The sequence below is a fragment of the Schistocerca nitens genome, chromosome 9 (genome assembly GCF_023898315.1).
Source record: "Schistocerca nitens isolate TAMUIC-IGC-003100 chromosome 9, iqSchNite1.1, whole genome shotgun sequence".
Taxonomy (NCBI): domain Eukaryota; kingdom Metazoa; phylum Arthropoda; class Insecta; order Orthoptera; family Acrididae; genus Schistocerca; species Schistocerca nitens.
In genome coordinates this window covers 188521889-188543117 of record NC_064622.1, presented here as the reverse complement: position 1 = coordinate 188543117, position 21229 = coordinate 188521889, and the positions used below count along the sequence as shown (strand labels likewise).

General features: G+C 39.1%; 1 protein-coding gene across 2 annotated transcripts in view; it reads right to left on the bottom strand.

Annotated features, from left to right (window-relative positions):
- LOC126203639 (uncharacterized) overlaps nucleotides 1-13009 on the bottom strand; it is a 552833-nt gene extending 539824 nt beyond the window's left edge. The window contains exon 1 of one of the 2 annotated variants that reach the window (XM_049938012.1): nucleotides 12771-13009. The gene's annotated coding sequence lies outside the window, so the exon portion shown is untranslated. The remainder of the gene's footprint in view (nucleotides 1-12770) is intronic. The other variant, XM_049938013.1, reaches the window with a different exon arrangement.
- Between the last annotated feature and the right edge of the window lie 8220 nt (nucleotides 13010-21229).

Sequence of the window (21229 nt, the reverse complement as noted above, 5' to 3'; positions counted from 1 at the left end):
AAGGAAACAAAGGCTAAATCTGGAAAGAGAATTTAAGTTCACAGAGAAGACATAGAAACTTTGCGGGTTTCTGATAACATTGTAATTCTGTCAGAGATGTCTAAGGACTTGGAAGAGTAATTCAGCGGAATGGATACTATCTTGGGAAAGAAGTTATCAGATGAACATCAACAAAACAAGGGAAACTGAATGCAGTAGAATGAAATCATTCGATTCATAGGGAATTAGATTAGGGAACGAAACGCTGAAAGCAGTATATGAGTTCTGTTATTTGGACAGGAAAATAACTGATGAAGAACGAAGTAGGCAAGATATAAAATGCAGACTGGCAAGCGCAATAAAATCATTTCCGAAAACGGAGCATTTGTTAATATGGAAACTAAATGTAGATAATACAAGTACTTTCTGGAGGCTTTTGTCTTGAGCCATATGCAGGAGTGAAATGTGGAGGATTAACAATTCACATCAGAAGTTTTTGGAATGTGGTGTTACCAGAACAACGCTGGAGATTAGATGGGTACATTGAATTACTACTTATGAAGTACAAAATCTAATTGGGAAGAAAATAGATTTTAGGCGCAACTTGATTAATAGAAGTTTCAGTTGAGGAATTGTCAATGTGATAATGGAAGGAAGTGTGTGGGGTAAAAATTACAGTAGAGACCAAGGTTTGAATACAGTAAGTAGGTTCAAATGGATGTAGGTTGCAGATGTTATTTAGAGACGACGAGGCTTGCATAGAATAGAAGAGCAAGAACAGCTAAATCAAAGCAATCTTCAAACTTATAATGAGAGGTATGACAACAACAATCAATCATTACCAGGTCTGAAACTAGACTTGATTCCACACAAGTCAAATGAAATCTCTGGAATATCTAGTCACTGACCTCATTAAAAACCAAAGAAGGGCAAATACACAGGGAAATCCCATCTGTAAGAACCATCTGTTTCGACCTAAATCCTTGTTAATCAGATGACATGTCAACTTAATTTTATTTTGCAACATAACACACATTTCATTCAGAAGGATTCCAAGCACAACACATATAATTATTATTAAATACTCTTTCCATTTTAAACAAAGTATGTTATAAGGAGGGTATATCATTCTAGCCTCCGACTTGGTGTGCTGAATATGTTTTAGTACTGGTGTCTTTTAGACCCATGTCAAATACATATGGGAATTGGGCAGTTTTTGAGGAATCACAAAGGGCGACGAAATCCATAAATCTGTACAGCTATCAGCATTGTGGACGCAACTACTCACACTGTTATGGATTATCTGCGAATCTAATTTATTGGATGGAAGATATTTATTTATTTATTTATTAATATGAATTCACTGGTAGCATTTATCTTGTGGTAAATTTTCAGTCATTTCTAGGAGATGCCACACCCTAGTAGGATTCAAGATGATGGTTTTGCATTATTGCCAGTAATCTATCCTTTTTTCTGGTGATATGCTTCCAGAGTAAGGGTTTGTGTATATTCTGCAAGTATACAGCAGAGAGTTTTTGTGAACGAGGGACATACCATCAGATCACAGGGCAAATATTGGTAATGACTACAAAATCACAATGCTGATGGCATAATTGCAAATTTCTTTTACATAACAAACAGATTATTAAAACAAACTGTGAGTTAAAACAGTACTGTAATGAAAGTCCCATTTTAACTGGCAGGCCCTTAAAAACTGTGTACAGGAAACTTAAATAATTTATTAGGTTTGTGTTCTTACTTTTTCCTTGAAGAAATTGCTAATTGAAATGGGACCATCACCAGACAAAACTAATAGTGAAAAGCTCATCAATGTGAGGCTTCAATATATTGGCAATCATTTGTGGATTAAATGCATATAACAAACACTCATTTCAAGTTAAAACAAAAGGCCACATGACTAGTAGCTATAAAAAACTGTAAAGAGATTGATTGTACAATGGATACAAGTTATTTTTTATCTGATCCTGCAAATCTGACCTTGTTTTGCCAAATCACAAGCGAATTTTGGGGCTGTTCTTAGTAACAGAGCCACAGTCAAAACCACAAATCTCCCCTATCACTAAGATTTAGGGCTACAAGTAAATTCTCATGGTACAAGTTCATTACTATTATTTTCATTTTTCGCAGAAAGCTTACATTGCTGAGTAATGTCAGGTCTGCTCCAGACTTCCTGAGATGTAGCCATTGTGATTATAAAATACTTTACACATGTCAAGGACAGTTATAAATAATATTGTTATTGCGCTATGAGATGTCCACTGTGAGAAAGGCGAAGGGCAGACTAAGAGGCAAATGCCCTGTGCATATGCACAACACAAGTAGCCATGGCCTAATGGAAAGCATTAGGCTTATCACTGTTAATGGTAAGTTTCTCAATACCAGCATTTCAGCCTGCAGATCTAGTTCAAGCTGCCATGTGTTCTGCTGGTGCAGGGCTATTATTATGGTTTGTATTTCATTGTATTTCTTACATCCTGGGATTCTACACAGCATGCTCTTCAGCCCATGTAGTATTGATCCCAAGGCACCATTGATTAACATCATTTTTTTTAATCCCCGTTCCACTGACTTTCATATGCAGATGTTGATATTCAAATTTCTTCTGAACCTCCTGATCACTAACTTTATCATCATGTACTACTCCTGCTGCTATTACTGTCATTATTATTATTATTATTATTATTATTATTATTATTATTATTACTTGTTACATTTACTTGCATTCAGGCATTTTATAGTTATGTTTTATTTTTCTGTTTTCTTTCAGTAACTTATGGATTTTATAGAATTCATATGTTAAAAGTTGGGGATCTTAACTACATAAAACACACCAAGAAAAATATTGTACAGGATTTCATAAACACAATAATACATGGCAAAGAGACAAGAAAAGGAGAAAAATTTATATGTGATGAGGAGATATAAGATACATGCTAAGAAAGGCAAATCTAATCACAAAAAGCCCAAACATTTCTAAAGAATTATATACACCAAACTAATAAACTAAAAATTTATCTTTCATAAACACTGTAGAGACTTAATTTTTAGAAAATCTTTTGTAAAACAAATAATTCTAAGTTATTTTCATGTTACTGAATTTGACATCACATTCACTCTATCAGATAGCCAAATGAAACAGTCCACACACAGAGTCCATCAACATACACGATAAATAAATTCTTAGAGGATTTGAAAACACTGCCATAAAAAAAACCATCTCTTGTCTAAACTTAGATTTGCTGCATCATCAGTGGTGAATACTTTACAGACTTACCTGGCAGAACTTTAGTAAACAGGCACAATGTCAGTTCACATGAACTATGACCTTTTTCGAACATGAAACTCCATTTTTAAAATAGTTAAATATTGTTAAACATGAAAATAATCTTCATTTAAGGGCAGGAAATACACAGGAGGAGCGAGACCATAATTATAGAAACTGAAGTCTACAGATAATATACTCACTGCTTGTGTGATGGAAGGAATAAACATGATTCTTAGATGGTAAAGCTTGAAATACCAGTCATGACCTTCCTCAAATATTAGCACTTCCAAACAAAATAACAGATCAGACAATTTTTCACGCACTTTACATCACCCCAGGCTGACTATGAGGAATCCATTACTAAACTGTCATAGTACTAAGCCAATACGAAATTCAGCAACCACAACTAGGGTCACAATCACCAATCATCACACATCAAGTGCTCAGTTTGCCAGAAAGTTTATTTGTCTATATAAGTAAACCAGTTTCAGGCTGCCCTCAAAAAATCCCACTGCCTCTTTCTGTGACCCACAGGTCAGAGCAAAACAACTGTAAATTCATCCAGAAGAGAGGCAGACAAGTATATCCAATGCTGTTGGTCACAGCCAAATGTGGTTTCTGGAACACACTTACAAATTAATGGAAATTTTAGATTTTCAAATGAGGAAATAATGGTTGGTTGGTTGATTGGGGTTTAAGGGAAGTCACCCTGGAACCGAATACGGTTAAGCACCCGGAGAAGATGGCGTCGTGGAGCACTGAGATGTTGGAAGTAATTGGTTATGAATGGAGCCTGGGCCCATTCAGTAAAAGGTTCACTGTAAGATTGTGACTGACAAGGGGTAAAACATAAGGCGGAAGCTTCAGCCCGCTGTTTCTGGTGAAGGAAAGCAGCTGGATAGGAGGTTGATGCTAATGCTGTTGCAAAATGGGTCGCAAGATGTTCCGCGAAAATCAACGGGTACGCGCAAAGGCCATCTGGGAGGGCAATGCCTGGGAGCGTACACTGCCGTTGGCAACCTTGGAGAGGGCAAAGAGTAGCCCATACCCGTGACATAGGGACAGTAGGATCGAGGGACAAAACAAAGTGTTCCCAACACACCCATTTGCTCCATTTGATTACGTAAGGGCTTTGGCGTGAAGGTGTTTAAAGGTAATAAGATTGGCAGCGGATAGGTGCCTCTTAAGGTGTTGCATAGCTCGACGGTGATCACAGACGGCAACAGCAATGGCCGTACTCCACCACGGGACTTGCCGGTGGTGAAATGGTCCAGATGAGCGTGGGATAGCAAGGCTGGCAGTGCGAACAATCGTATCAGACACGTCACGTAGGACATCATCAATACAACCCGACAAAGAGGGAGAAAAAACGACCTGTGCAGCATATAGAGCCCAAACGGCACATTGGAAAGACTAACAAGGTAACCTGTCCATCACGGAGCGAGAGAATATACAGGAAGTGGTCACTATCGCAAAGGTCGTCATCTGCTGACCAGTGTAATGAAGGGAGGAGGGAGGAGGAAGTTGCTGAAGAAGGGCAGTTAAGGCAGCAGGTGTAAGAGTCTGGTCAGGAGAGAGATGAAGATTGCAAACTGTGACCCCCAGAGTCCAGATGGACCCTAACAGCAACTGCTTCCAATGTAGTTTGAAGAGGAATCTATGTGCTAGCAACATCCGTACGGACCAATGTACAAATGCCACCAGAGGCCCACAGGGGGCAGACCCGATTTCGACAGAAAGCACGGAAACCACAGAGGGTCGTTGAGGGATCATCAGTAAAATGAGATACCTGTAGAGAACGATGATTCAAATGGGGAGTGAAGAGGCCAAAGCCAGTCATGCCGCCGGGTCACCATCTGTCACCGACAAGGAGTGGGCGACATCTGTGAACATCAGGTCAGAGTCAGGTTGCAAAGGTGGGGATAGGACCCCTGGAGATACCAGAGGCTCCTTGTCCCAGGACTTACGCTTCTTTTTCTTTTCTGTTTGATATTGAGGAGGGCTGTGCTGCAAAAAGGAGCCAGCTGCACAAGATCTGGAACAGAAAGAGAGCAGGCAGGCAACCTGGGGGCCCACAGAATGTGGGTCTCATGGTCGTCGTATGGCAGTAGACCTTGTGCCGGGAAGAGGGCGAGTGGTGCTCAGAGGGGAGGGTGTGGGAACCACATGGAGGAGAGGAGGGGGGTTCAGGACTGGGGTAAGGAAGGGGGAGGAAGGGGTGAAGATGTAACTGAAGCATAGCTTGATGTCATTGACACAGGATGAAGACGTGCATACCTCTTACGAGCATCAGTGTAGATTAGACGATCAAGGGACATATACTCCTGTATCTTCTTTTCCTTCTTATAAGCCGGGTAATCCGGTGAATGTGGAGAATGTCTGCTATGGAATTTAACACACACAGGAAGTGCAACACAGGAACTCTCCTCATGGAGTGGATGTCCATAGTCACCACAGAGAGTGGTCTGCGAACAGTGGGAAGACGTGTCCAAAACGCAAGCACTTAAAACATCTCATAGGTGGTGGGATGTACTGCTTCATCACATCAATAAACCATAATCTTGACCTTCACATGGAGGGTATCCCCGCCAAAGGCCAGGATAAAGGCACCAGTATCAATGTGATTGTCCTTTGGGCCCTTCTTAACACGCCGAACAAAGTGAACACCTCGCTGTCCTAGATTGTCCCTAAGTTCCATCAGTTTGAAGGATGAGGTCCGTGTGAAAATTTACACCTTGAACCATATTCAAAGACTGGTGAGGGGTAATGGACACAGGAATTGTGCCAAGATGGTCACAAGCACAAAGGACCACAGACTGGGCAGCTGAAACAGTTTTGATCTACAATGAACCCGACCGCATCTTGCTCAGAGTCCACTTCACCAAACTTGTCTTCAATGCGTCCCACAAAAAATAAAGGTTTGGCATTGGTGAAAGTATCCCCATCAGTCCTGGTGCAAACCAGATAGCAGGGGAAAGGTTTCACCCCTAGCCAATGAGACTGACCCTCCTCCCAGGGGGTAGCCAAGGAAGGGGCAGAGGAAGCAGCACTAAAAGAATCATTTCCATTCAAAGAGATAGCCGTAGAAGAACGGACAGAGTTCTGGACCCGTATGCATTCCATTTGCATAGCATCTGCCCTGATACCACCCACTCCAATCAGGGGCTCTTCCCACGGGCGCCACCCAGCCACAGCATGAGCCGTCTGGCACGGCAGCCATTATTGGGAGTTCTGATGCTCCAGGAAGACAAGCAACCACTCCTAGGCTTACATGAGGTGGTCACAGCTCAGGTATCAAAAGTGTGATCCCTGTGTTTTCAGGGGGGTCAAACAAAAGGGTACATAGCGACCCCACCACATGGGCTGGCTACTGTGCTGGCTATGTACCCTAGCATCAGACAACGACGTGAAGGAAAAGATGGAAGGAACTAGGAGAGCAAATGCAGGAGACACTAGGTAAGGTGATCTTCCTCAAACAGCTCACACTACGGAATAGAAATTTAGTAATGGAGATCAAATCCCAGAGGGGGACCAGAGAATGTCAAAAGGATGAGGTAATTACTCAACAAAACCAAATCGCAAAACCAACCTAACCAGGAGGATAGTGGGGACAAATAAACAAAGACACCAAGAGAGGGAAAGGAGATGGCGGAGGGGAAGGAGCAGGGACAGGAAAGGAGGGGAAGGGAAAGGAAATGCAGCTCAGGAAAGAAGGAAGGATGCAATAGCTCGGGGCCCCGTGATCGCCATGCACATACTCACGAAAGGACTGTGAGCCCCTGGGTGGGTGGGAGGGTGGTTGGGTGGGTGGGGGAATAATGGTATTACATGCAGTTCAGTCAAGCTGTTTTCAGCTCAATGACAGAGCAGTGTGAACACAAAACATATGGGAACTAGTGCATAAAACTGATATTGGTCATACAAATCCATCCTTAACTGCCCGAAATGTGGACATTAAACATAAATTTGCATACACACTTGCTGAATTTCAAGAAAATTCGTAAATTCTGCACATTTCTAACTCCAGCTGAAATCACAGGCAAATGTGAACCTCTGTTTGGCTTGAAACCCACTCAACCATAGAAGTCTGGCAATTATATTCTTCTGGTGCTTTTACAGTCTGCCACTAATGGATACCACATCTGTAGTGATCAGCAATCTCTTCCCCATTATGCTGCAAACCTTGTCAAGGTCTTCAGAGATACATGCAATGTCTCCCACCTTTCAAATCTGGTTCACAAGCACCCTAAGCCATATGCTCCCAGGATCCTAATACCCTAACTATTCACATTAGCCAGCCACAACCTCGCACCCCCTTCCAAAAATAAAAACAGATGAAGTACATTCTCTCACAATGCCTTGAATACTCTTCATCCTGTTCTCAAATGACGAATATCCTCGCTAAATTTCATCCTGCTGTTTTCCAAGCGGTATTCCACCAGCTGCCCAACTTACAGAATACCGTTGGGTCATTCCTGCTCACAAAATACTCTCCACTTTTTTTTATACCTGTTTGAAAGACCAAGCTACAATGTCTGCCCTATGGATTTACTCAAAATTTACTGATCCATATGGGAATGTGGGCTTTTTTGGTGAATTTTATTGACGAAATCCTCTCGGATTATCAGTCAAGTTGCGGAAACATGTTGTTGCAATGTTTCAATGAGTTACTTATTCAACATCTTCAGTCCATGTGTCGGGCTCACATTTGGTTTGTTCCCTTATAGACCCTGGACCCCAGATTCCTCTGCCAGGCCCAACAGATGGATCAGTCATTTGCCTCTTGTAAAAGACACTGTGGTTAGTGGTTATGTTGGGGGAGGGCGTGCTTCTCTGCATAGTGGAGGAGGCCCCATTGTCGAATTCTGGAGCTGTTCACTTACTTCACCAGCTGCCTCTGCTGTTAGCAGAAATACACCAGGATATCACTGAAGTGAATGCAGTGGGCAGAACAGACAAATAACTTCAGGGTTCGACACACAGTCTGCCCCTCTATCTCAACATCTCCCACCCACCCTCCGCCAATGCTGCCCACAACATCTCTTCTGGAGGCATGTAACTGGCCAAACCACTGGGCCCTAGGTGGAGGAGTCCGTGGTCCAGTGGCTATAAAGGAACACATTGGACACGAGATGGGAACTTCACCTAAAAATGATAAGTACACCCGATCAACATGCAAGTCTGCGGAGGAGCTTCATGAACTCAAGTCAGAATCTCTGGTGGGAAGATGACATTCTTTTCAGAGAACAATTTTGAGAAAATTAAAGAGAACCGGCATTTGAAGCTGACTGCTGAACAATTCTACTGCCGCCAATGTATGGTAACAGAAATTGGGGCTCACATGGAGGCATGTGGACAGCTGTTTTTCCATCCCTCTATTTGCAATTGGAACAGGAATGGAAATTATTAGTAGTGGTACAAGATACCCTCCAAAACACACCATACAGTGGCTTGTAAAGCACGTATGTACATGTAAATGTAGCAAACTCATCATAACATTGTGACAACACTACATCGTGACTTAGGTGATAACCTGAAAAAATTTCATCAAATTGATTCATTCTTATCACTATCCCATTAGAGGCACAGTCACCTACTTAAACTGCAACTACATCAGATTTGTTGTAACTACTGCACATCTTTTATGTGAGCATTATCGCCAACCAACCATATGAATGGCTAATGTTCAACAATGACCAATAGCAAGTTTGATCATCTACTGGCAAGGCATATAAATCAGTAAGCTTACGGCATAGTTGAACTTAATGGTTACTTCACAGCATGTGCCATCTGGATATTCACCCCTCATACCAACTTATCAGAATTGTTCCAGTAATAAAACACCCTCCAACACATGCTTCAGTCCTGTAATATTCTTAGTATCAATCTCCACTAGTCCCCTGTCTAGCCCCAAATTCCACTTCTTGACTCATTCTCCCCTCTCTGTTTCTCACACTCCAATTATTATTACATATGTATCTACCTTCATACAGACATGGTTTCCTCAGTGCTCTCCCCCTAAACAGTACCTCAAACTCCTCTACCTCGAAACTCCATACATTATGTTGTGTCCATCTGTTTAGTTCCTGCAAGACTTAATGAATAGTGAAAGATAAGCGCTGATACAGGAAGTGCAAAGCTCAAATTGTAATAAGTATAAAATCTCATCCTTGGAAATTGGACACCAAAACAGGAAAAGTAGCAACATGAAGCTTGTTGATTTCTACACAACATGCTATTGTCCAAGGTAGCCCTACATGACCCAGACCATGGGAGAACACAAGGCATTACTGACAGTTGGTCCATCAATTTGATAACGTTCAACAGTCCCGTTATTGGTTTTCAGTAATGCAGTGTGTTTCTTTCCTATATTCATTTTGCTGCCAAGATATCTACAACACTAATATTTAGGAGCATTCATAAACAGCTAACATTCTAAAATGAAGGGCAAAATGAACTAGCCTATTCCTATCTGACCAATTCTCTTAAGAATCTATTGACACAGATTTTAGCCACAAAAAAGATTAAACTAACTTTTCATATATAAACATAAATTAATACCAGCTGTTCTGCAGTATAATAAAGTCTTAAGTTGGCATTTAGGTAGTAGAATGTGTGACTATTGACAAAAGAAAAAAGAAAGAAAAAGGAAAAAGAAAACAGTGCATAAATTGAATGAAAATTCCTTGGTACAATCAAATCTGCAAGAGTTGAAGAAAAGAGTTAATTTAGATTGTTACTTCTCTTGGCAAAAATATTATTGGCTTTTTTATCTCATCATAAACATCTCAAGCAAATCCAATGCAAAACTTTATTTTTTACTGCTCTGTCAAATGTAAAACAAAGCTATGCTTAAAGCAAAGACTGTTTAAACATTAGTGTTTTACTAGGCATATTCCCATTGGAGGTTACATTCCCTTGCCTTCCTTCGAACTAGGAACTGATTTTCTCAGTGAGTTATAGGAAGCCCACGATTTAACATGGACTCTGAATCATGGCGCAATTTGGCATTTTCACATAAACACATCATTGTAAGAGATGAAAGAAGTGACAATTAATAGAAAAAAAATCATAAGACAAGCTGAGACTTGTACCCCTGGTGTTTTGATTTGTAGCACTGAAGCACACTGGGTATCTGCCATTAGGTTCCAAAAGTAACACAGCCATGAACACTAATTTTGAATTCACATCTTTATTATTTTATCTGTTTAAACATAACTCCATTCTCTGTTATTATATTCCAGCAGTTTTGACTAATGATATAGAAGGAACCAGTCATGAACTTATTGAGGGTGGCATTCCAATAATTGCTTAGATGCTTCTTGGAAACAATACAAGATTAAAATTAAATGGATAGACTTTTTTTTTTAATTTGCCTCATCCTTGCTACAAGTCTAGCATTTTACAATGGAATACTTCCTCTTTCTATCAATTTTCTTTAGTCTCGTGTGTGTACTTTGGTACTGTTTAGTTAAGCAAAAAATCTGTATAACTCACAGACAAAAGAGCAGTTACATCTATATGCACAGTATTTCATCCAAATAACATGGCACAAGTTTTTGCCAGCATGTCACTCTATCAGATCTCCACATCTTCAATTTAATCTATTAACATTTTTGGGATCATTATTCTTTGATTTGAGTCCCACTTTTTTACATGCATGTACTTCAAATTTGCTATCATTATCAATAGAGCATTGAGAAAACCATTTCAATAACCAGGACAGTTTATTTCACTTACTCTCACATTCATCATGCATGTGAACTCTAAATCAAAGTTACAAATTTCATGAAGTGGAAGGTTGTTTAAAAACAGCACAGTGCTCTTACTAGTCTATGACTGTTGGAGGTACTATGCCAATGTCTGACAGCAACCTGATACAAAATCTGAAGAACAGTGAGGCTACGAATTCTTCACACACATGAAACCTTACCAGAGCACAAAGTCATGTTAAAGGCTGATTCTCAAACCATTCTTTTAAGTACTGATCCACTCATCAGATTCTTTAAAACATAAATATCTCAGGAACCTTGTTTAATATAATTACTGTCTCTTTCACATGTTGGTTGCCTTTGTCATACACTTTTTGTGGGAGACATATTTTGTGACTATATTCAGCCATACATTTTTAAAAACTAGTAACAATGTTCTTTCGGGACACCTCATTCCACTCTTTTTGCAAAACAGTCCATGCTAAACATGCACTGCAACAAATCATTTCAATATGTCAATAAACAAAAATGTGCCACTAAAATTTTATGTGGAATGTGACCAAAGAGTTCACAGTTACACTAATCACATATTGAACACTTGAATTAGCCTACCATACTAACAATCCAAGCACTGTGCCCTGCTGTTACAGCACAAACTATGATGCTGGACATTATTACAATTGTGCACAAAAACTTGTGGATATATCTTGAATGTATAAATATCATGTCATGGGCAATCCTACAAATGTGCAAAAACTTATGGATAGTGTCTAACATGTGCTCTTGTTGTTTAATGGGGAAAAATCCACAATTCTGTAATATGTTGTCACGTATGTGGACAAACTGTCAAACATTAATATAAATCCTTGAAATATAACTGTCAATGCAAACAGCAATTTTTCACGAACCAATAGTTACACTGCACTTTTGCTGCCAGCTACAAACATGAGGCTCCATGTACCAATAACAACACTTTTCTCATGTTTTTGTGCAATGCTTGATACATAAATCAGAAATAAGTTGGGAAGACACAAAGTATATCACAGATGTATTTTCCTTGCTGAATGTTTGGCTAACAACGAAGCACTTTCGTCTCCTAGACATGATTATGCTGTTTTTCAGTTGCTGTATGTGCCGGTATATGAGAAATGAAATGTCCCGAACTTCAAAGAGCGGTATGACATCGAAAATGTAAACTGTATATAACACACCATACAACCACAGATGTTGCAAAAGCTTTCACATGCGACTGGGAAATAATCTTTTATGCAGTATGAAGAATCTGTACACAGTGAATTAATCTGTCACTAGTACTCGAGAAACCACTAAACAATAACTCAAGGGTAAATTAACTATAGGATTATAGAATCAATCATTTGGGCTACCTGTTACTGTTAACCATTTACATTATGGAAGATTTTTTTCTGTTTTGTAGACCACTATGTCTATAATAGGCTTCTGTATGTACATTTCTGCGCTGGTGTTCTCATTAGCAACTTTATGACATTGCCACTACCGCTTAATTTGTAATAGATTACATATAAACAGCTACCAGATGAACACTGCTGGGTAGATATACAAGTTTCTGAGTAAGACTCTTCTCTCCCATTTGGCACAACAAATAGAAAAATTCTGAACTATTGAAATATGTTCAGACATTCGAATTTACAAAGACCAGTATAGGTTAAGTGTATCTTGCCACAAGGTGTACGTTACGTTGCGAATTAAGATGACAAGAATGACGACACATGTAATCGTACTAGTGAATGAATTAATCACTTATTCTGATTTACCTCTAAGCTTCCAACAGCTCATTCATTGACTGGGAGCAGATGTAAACATACCGATTCTTCGTGCCCCGAAACAGTAACCACACGATAGATTCACTGCACATTTCATCACTGAACACAGTAATATACACTAAACATTTTTAAGTGCAAGCAGTAAACAAAAACTTTATAAAACAACAACGCTCTTGCACTAAAAAGCCTGACTTGACAAGCTTATCACTTCGTGAGCGCGCGCGCTTCTTGTGTTTATCATCGCCACGTGACACGATCGTGTTTTGTCAGTGTCGCCAACAACTACTGCCTTCAGCGAAATTTGCATGCATGGCGACGTATCGTAGTTATGTTGGTAGGACGATACAACTAGGTGCGTGATTTGACTTGCTCATTGTAAGACGTGCCACCATGTGACCTTTACTTTAGCAGTTAGTTATGTGAAGGAGTCAGCAATATGTTTCGTGTCGTGAAATTAACTCCGGAATGAAAATGTTAAAGTTGTGCGCTTTTAAAATGTATTTCAAAGGAATTGTAGAGGTTTTTATGAAAATTTCAGAAGACAATAAGAACGATGTTGTGAGTTACAATGTTTACAATACATGTATCATAATTTACTGTCTGCATTAGCACCAGCATGACACTTTACCTTTCTCGTTCTACTGACAGATGTAACTCTGGGCCTGCTTGGACAAGTACTTACGTTACGGTAACAATAAATTCACAAAATAAGTTACAGTTGCATATGCGGTGATAAAGTAAAGTCAAAATTACTAACTCTATGCTACGTATAAATGCAACTCATTTTTTTTTTTTTAATACATCTTTAGTTGACTTGTGTTTGCATATGCATTTACCTGTCACAAAAGGTCCTCCTAACTTTCGCATGTGCTTCAGGCTAGTTTGAATGTCTGTGATTTTCATGTAATTCGTACCAACTTGTATTAGTTGTAAGGTGTCCAGGCGTCCCGTATTTTTCCTTTTTTTTCTGAAGCTGGAACGGTACGCCAAAACGTCCCTTTTTTGTCTCAGTGACTTATCGGCATAAAACGCCATTGACTATAGTTCTCAAAAATACTGTTTTCCATCAGTTTGATGAAAAATTTAAAGATACTAATAGCTGACAAAGGAAAGCGCGGTCTATTTTGTGGGTCTACGATACATATACCGTGCACCTGACACGGTTTGGAGACTTCGCTTGGAGAAGCATAGTTGCGTACTACGATTGAACAGTGCCTGTCTGCGTTATCGACAACAAATGGTAATCACTTGTGTTTAACGTGAAAGCTGCCAGCAGTAACGGAAACCGTGAACTCATATCTTAAGGCCCGTTTCCACCATTCCGCAAGACGGGGCAGCAGCCAAGGGCGGCAGAATCTTAGGGCAAGAATTAACCTCAAATCAAACAGCGAAAAAATTGAGCAAATAACGAGAAAAAGAAGCAAGTAAAACAGTTACATAACAGTTTTTACTTACTTTGGCGAAAGTAAAGGCAATGCCTCCACCTATCTCAGGACCAAAGCTGCCGCTACTGACTATGACTTCAAAATAGAAATCGCTGAGACCACTAAGCCACCACGGCGGGTAATAAAAGTTGTAGAACTCTACACGAAAAATGCAGACAAGGCGTCTTTACTTCCTTCGGCGAACGTAAAGGCAATGCCTCCACCTACCTCAAAACTAAAACTGCCGCTACTGACTATGAGTACAAAAAAGAAGTCGCTGGGACAACTGCGCCACCGGGGCGGCTCATAAAAGTTGTAGAACTCTCAACAAAAAATGCAGACAAAGCGAAATTTATTTATTTAATCGTAAGAAAGTGGATGGCGAAAAAGACTGCATTATTCCTCATTTTAAAAATATTTCAGTTAAAAGAGAAACGAAATAACACCACATTATCCAGATGACTAGGTTTGAGGCTCGGAATGTCTCCCATTAGTATAAAGTAAGTTCTGAATTCAAGGAAACATTCATTAGCACCAGAAAATAGTTCCACACCTTTATTAGTCCATTTTCTTGCAATGAAATAAAATAAGCTATTGATACCAAATTTGGTTGCACTGGTATATTCAGTCTGAGTTCTAGTTAAAATGTTCACCAAATCTTCCTAGTTCAGTTATTTTGAGAAATTCGGAAAAAAATTGGGGACAACAAAATAAGAAACCGAGGACAACTGTTGCCCTCAGTCAGTTTTAAAGAACAATGCTTGAAAACTGACGACTGTCACCAGAAAATGACGACGTCTGGTCACTTAAGATTAATGATTAAATGTATAATAGGAGATTTGCACTGTTGTGCCGTTGGATGTTGGTGATGGTGGAGGGGGGATATCTGGGAGACTGATGGAAGTAAAAAAGAGGGGGCGTCGTTTCTCTGTTCAGACTAGGCCGGCAAAACGCCTAGCATGGCCCTGCATATGTTTGAGTGTGAGTCAAAAGAAAGTCATTACAGTTGTGACTGTCGGCAGCTCGTGGTCGTGCGGTTTCGTTCTCGCTTTCCGCGCCCGGGTTCCCGGGTTCGATTCCCGGCGGGGTCAGGGATTTTCTCTGCCTCGTGATGACTGGGTGTTGTGTGCTTTCCTTACGTTAGTTAGGTTTAAGTAGTTCTAGGGGACTGATGACCATAGATGTTAAGTCCCATAGTGCTCAGAGCCATTTGAACCACAGTTGTGACTTTGGTAGCAGACAGTACATGGTACTGTGCTCTGTATTTGTGAAATAAAACACGATGAACTTTTGTAAGCCACGAGTGGTAAAACACTTGAAATTAATAATATACCACTGCCGAAAAGGAAATGCTTTTTTAATAGTGACCTACAAAAGGAATACCCATACATTAGAAAAAAAAGATTTCTGACTCTGATGCTCGTTGTAATAAGTGTCCATTCGCTTTCAGTGTTAGACATGAGGCATGATCTGATATACCACAACACGTAAATAGTGAAAAACATAAAGTAATGGCGTGTGCAAGTACTTCTTCAGTATCATACTGACTACTTTTTTAAAGTGAAGGTTTTGATGGTAAACATACAAAATTACCAGCTGTTGAAGGAGCGTTCACTTACTATACTGTCCATCAAAACCAACTCTTCAGATCAATAGTCTATACTGCTAAACTTATCCATCGCACTTTTGAACCACATTTATTTGTAGCCTTAGCAAAACCAAAGTAAATACATTAAATGTTTCAACACCTTTGAATAAGTGGAGGAGAATCTCACAGGAGCCTTAACAGAACTTGCTACCTATTACGACGGTAATAATCTCAAACCAAACCCTAGTAAATCTCAAGTATCCGCCTTCCATCTTAGGAACAAACAAGCCAAACGGAAACTCCGAGTCATGTGGCAAGGGGAAGAGCTGAAACATACAAACAGCCCAAAATACCTGGGAGTAACATTGGACAGAGCACTTACTTTTAAGCAGCACTGTCACAACACTAAAAAAAAGGTCTGTGCTAGGAACAACATACTGCGGAAGCTAACAGGTTCATCATGGGGAGCTCAACCACATGTTTTGCGCACCACGGGTCTGGTGCTGAGTATCTCAGCAGCGGAATATGCGGCGCCAGTTTGGAGGAACTCTGCTCACACTAAGCAAGTTGACGTCGCCGTAAACGAAACTGTACGTATTGCCACAGGATGCCCCAAACCAACTCCCACAGACATCATTTACCCCATCATAGGCATAGCATCACCCACTATCCGCAGACAAGTAGCCGCCGAGATCGAAAGATCGAAACAAAAGAATGATCCTCAACACCCGATGCATATGCACCGAAATCAACGTGTCTGGCTGAAATCCCGCAGGAGTTTCATTGAAAATACTGAAGAGCTCGCCACCAAGCCCGCCGCAAGGCGGCTATCTCTTTGGGAAGAAACAGTGCCACACTCCACAATGGAACTACTTGAGGAGGGATCTGCAGGATTTCAACTACCCTTTACAACTTGGAGGTCATTAAACCGGCTGCGCACTGGAGTAACTGGGTGCAAATCAAACCTATTTAAATGGGGTTACAGTGATGGCGACAGGTGTGAATGCAGAGCAATACAGGACTTGGACCACCTACTGATCTGCCCAGATATGTCTATGACATGCACTAAAGATGATATTTTGAAAGTCAATGACAAAGCAATCTACGTTGCTAATTTCTGGGAAGGGAAGATATAATTGGTGCATCCGGACACGGAAGAAGAAAAAAACCCCATTTTTTCCATTTCTCAACTAGAATTTGATTTACAGCAAGCTAATTTTATTTCAATAATGGCGAATGCATCGAAGCATAAGGACAGAAAAACATTTCCATTATTTGTTAAGTACCTGGATCCTGCTGATGAGGTTCAAGTTAAAATATTGGATCTGAAATCTTTCCCCGGACAAAATTCACAAATCGTTGGTATGTTTTTGAGTATGTGTTTGGAAAGTGATAACTTAAAGAAAAAAACAGATAATTGTACAGATAATTCGCAGTGCTAAGTTGGGGGTGTATGTAGAAAGGGCATTAACAACTCCTTCACAAAACTGAATGGAGATTTAGTTCATAACTTACTTGCGATTGGGTGTTCTGCTGATATAATGCAGTACTGGTACTATCCAGATATCTCCTGATATCCTTCCTATTGATACTGAAGATGTTGTTTCTACAACTTATTCTTTTTTCTTGTATATCCTGTAGGGGTTGAAAACCTTAAGGAATCTGGTAAATTTGTAGACCATGAGTACAAATAAGTTAGACAAGTTAGTTTGCTTTACTCCCTGCAATAGGATGTATTCTGACTATGTTTGTTTCTCTGAAATAATATTTCGAATCTCAGAATAAATGTCCATTTGTCATCAAATCATTCTTTGATAATTTTTTATCAGAAGCTTGGTTGTACTTTCCTCACCACAAAGCATTATCTTTTCACACAGCAATTCAAAGAGTAGAGGGTGAAACAATTACTGTTCTTTCAGTAATTTCTGAGTTAACTGATTTAAAAACTAATTTGCTTTCGATGGATGAAAACTGTTTCATAACATCTGCTACCAGAGCAATTGGAAACTGGTAAACGAGAGTTTACTATCAGATATTGCAAAATTTTAGCTATATGTTCATACATTTTATCAGACTGCACCTGAATATTTAATTAAGTGGTTTCAACCCATTAAAAGTATATGGAATTGCTGCTGGGTAACATGTAAGGCAGGAGTACCCCAATTAATGGGCATATGAAAGACTGAAGATTTTGTTTGTGAACTGGTTCCTTCAAGTATAATAGACGATGAGTTGTGGAAGCAAACAATATATATCATCGAAAATAGTAGAAAAATGTAAACTGGAAAAAAACATCGCCTAGCGACTATTGGGTAGAAATTATTTCGTGTTGTAATATGAACAATGTGCCTTATACCAGTTTTCTTGTTGTTGTTGTTGTTGTTGTTGTCTTTAGTCCTGAGACTGGTTTGATGCAGCTCTCCATGCTACTCTATCCTGTGCAAGCTTCTTCATCTCCCAGTACTGCAACCTACATCCTTCTCAATCTGCGTAGTGTATTCATCTCTTGGTCTCCCTCTACGATTTTTACCCTCCACGCTGCCCTCCAATGCTAAATTTGTGATCCCTTGATGCCTCAGAACATGTCCTACCAACCGGTCCTTTCTTCTTGTCAAGTTGTGCCAATTCTATTCAGTACCTCCAGTTTTCTTAAAATATTAAAATTTCTTCTTTGTTTACCTGAACTAACGCCCCTATTGAACGAATGTTTCTCATATGAATGTAAAGTGACCAAGCGTCTGGATTTGACAAAGACAATTCCTGTTTTTTGAGTCCAGTCCCCGTATCCCCATCAGAGTCTCCGCCAGGCCGCCAAAATTTTCCGGTTTTTATAAATCAAATCGAATTCTCGGTCGTGCATGATTTCAAGATATATCTTTTTATATTTCTAGCGTTGTAAAAGTGTTTGTACTTCATTTCCATATCGTATCCCTAATCTAAAACACCATGATGCGCTATATTATGAAATGTGTTCACGTGGCTTACATCATGATGTGTTCAAGTTCGAGATCTTCAGTTATAATTGTTATAAAGTTGGTATTACTGAGCTGCATTCTCTGAGCAGTAACCCCAAGGATTCCATGTGTACTTTTATTTCGTTGGTGTGAGTACTGCAGGATGTTTAGAACAGCTAATAGGTTCTTTCTTTACTTTGTTTGGACTGCAACCAATTCCACAATGCCAAAACGGCACTACATTTTCAATTCAGAGTTTCAGGAAATGTAAGCAATGTACTCATAATCTCATTATTAAAGCTTACAACGAAGTGAATAATAGTTGGCACCACATGATAATATAACAAACGCAACCTAAAACATGGGCACATACCCTGTCACTGTATAGTTAAAAGATACTTAAATCTTAAAAATGTGATGTAACCCTGATTTAGTTACATTAAATTTGGGAAAAAAACTCTCATACTTTATGTAATTCATTTACGTTTAAAACAGATACTCATTCATAATAAAGAGGGTTTGTAATTCTAGAACTCCTTAAATTTATAGGGGAAGCAAACATTTGCTGAATCAAATTCATTCATCACAGAAGTATGGAAGCATGAACAAATGAGTGTTAAAATCTTTGTTTAGTTACCTAAGCAAATGCTGTGCTCTGTTTAGAAACTTTTAAGATTTAAGTATGTTTTAACTATACAGTGACAAGGTATGTGCCTATGTTTTAGGTTGTGTTTGTTATATTATCATGTGGTGCCAACTATTATTCATTTCGTTGTAGGCTTTAATAACATGCAACCATTACAGAGCACTGTTGCATTCTGGGTACTGAGCAGTTATAAAAATGGTCACTTAATTAATGGTTTATGGACAAATGATGAGAACACTCTTTCAGTACATACTTTGGAAGCTACATTTATTAAGAAGGAGAACTTTAATCACACCTGTGTAAATTTTTAAAAATGTTGTGTAGTAAAGTGGACTTCCTGAAAAAGAGCCATTCATCAGCAAAATATCAATGAGGAATGACTCCTTCAGTAGTACTTCTTTGAATTTAGAGCTACTCCAAATGTAAGTTACACATTATTTATTTAATTTATTTACTTATTAATAGTGTAGAAACATTTAGATTTACAGCTAAAAATTTTACACATCCTCTTTTGTCCCTTGTTTCATAGAGAAAAATTTTAAATATCTCCTTTTATTATCTCAAAAATATTGTCACCTTATACTAGTATCAACCCAGTTACAGAATCAACAGCCCCAGACTAATGCCCATTTTAATTATTTACGTTCTTTTACTTACTGGGTTTAGAGGAACTGCACAGGGGCTCATTAAAGATAACTGTAAGACATTTACCTGAAACTCTCTATCTTTTTGTTCATAAATGCAGCCAGATGTCTTACTTCTACTTTTACATTACAGGCAGTTTTTTTTAGCAATTATCATGTTTGGCATTAACATGAATCCCAACGAATCAGTAATACAGAGTTATTGTATCTGCAGTGAGGTGCAGCTGTCTGTCTGACTAGGACCTGTATATTTAAATTAATAACAAATCTTCAGATGAACTGTTGGCTTATTTCTGTTGTTATGTTAACATGATCTGGGGTATTATCAAGAGCAGATTCTGTTTATTTTAGCTAAAGGTATATGTATAAGAGTTATAGTGATTGTAATGGATTAAAGCTGTTTGTATGGCTGTACATTTAATATTTAAAAAATCATGAACAAAAAGTCTTTAACTGTTGACTTATTTTTATTCTAACATTAAAGTGATCTGGGATATTGGTAAAGGCAGCTTCTGTTTGTTCCAGCTAGAATTAATATGTGTAAAGTACTGATTTATGTTAGCAATGGAGGGCTTTAACATTTAGAGATATGGTACAGATCTTATTCTGTGGTAGTATATTACATTGACACCGGTGTGGTTACGATGTAAGGAGCGGGAGGGTGTGGGTCATCGGGAGGGGGCGGGGGGCTTTGGGGAGCTGGTGTAGGGTTTGTTGGGTGGTTATTTGTTTTGAACTAGTAGATCTTCAAAGTTCTGAAGGAAAAATTTGTTTCTCAGTTCAGTTTGATCATTGAGTAGGTAGTCAGGTGCTGTATTTGTGTAGATAAAAATTTCAATTTCTTCAAGAAGGTCAAGTATTGTGCCTTTATTGGCAAAATGTAGTATTCGGAGATTCTGTTCTATGTTGTTTGCAGAATGATTGTGTTGGGCAAGATGTGAGGCAAAGCTGGACTTATTCAGGTTGTTAAGACGGAGTGCATCTATGTGTTCTTTAAATCTTGTGAAGCTTCTACCAGTTTGTCCAATGTAGAAGCTTGGACATGAGTTGCAAGTGAGCTTGTACACACCTGACTTTTGATATTGTTGTGTAGTGGTTTTGGTGCTGTGTATGATTTTATTTTGTATTTTGTTGTTGGTGAAGAAACTTATTTTTATGTTGTATGTCTTGAAGAGGTTGGCAATTTGGTGAGAA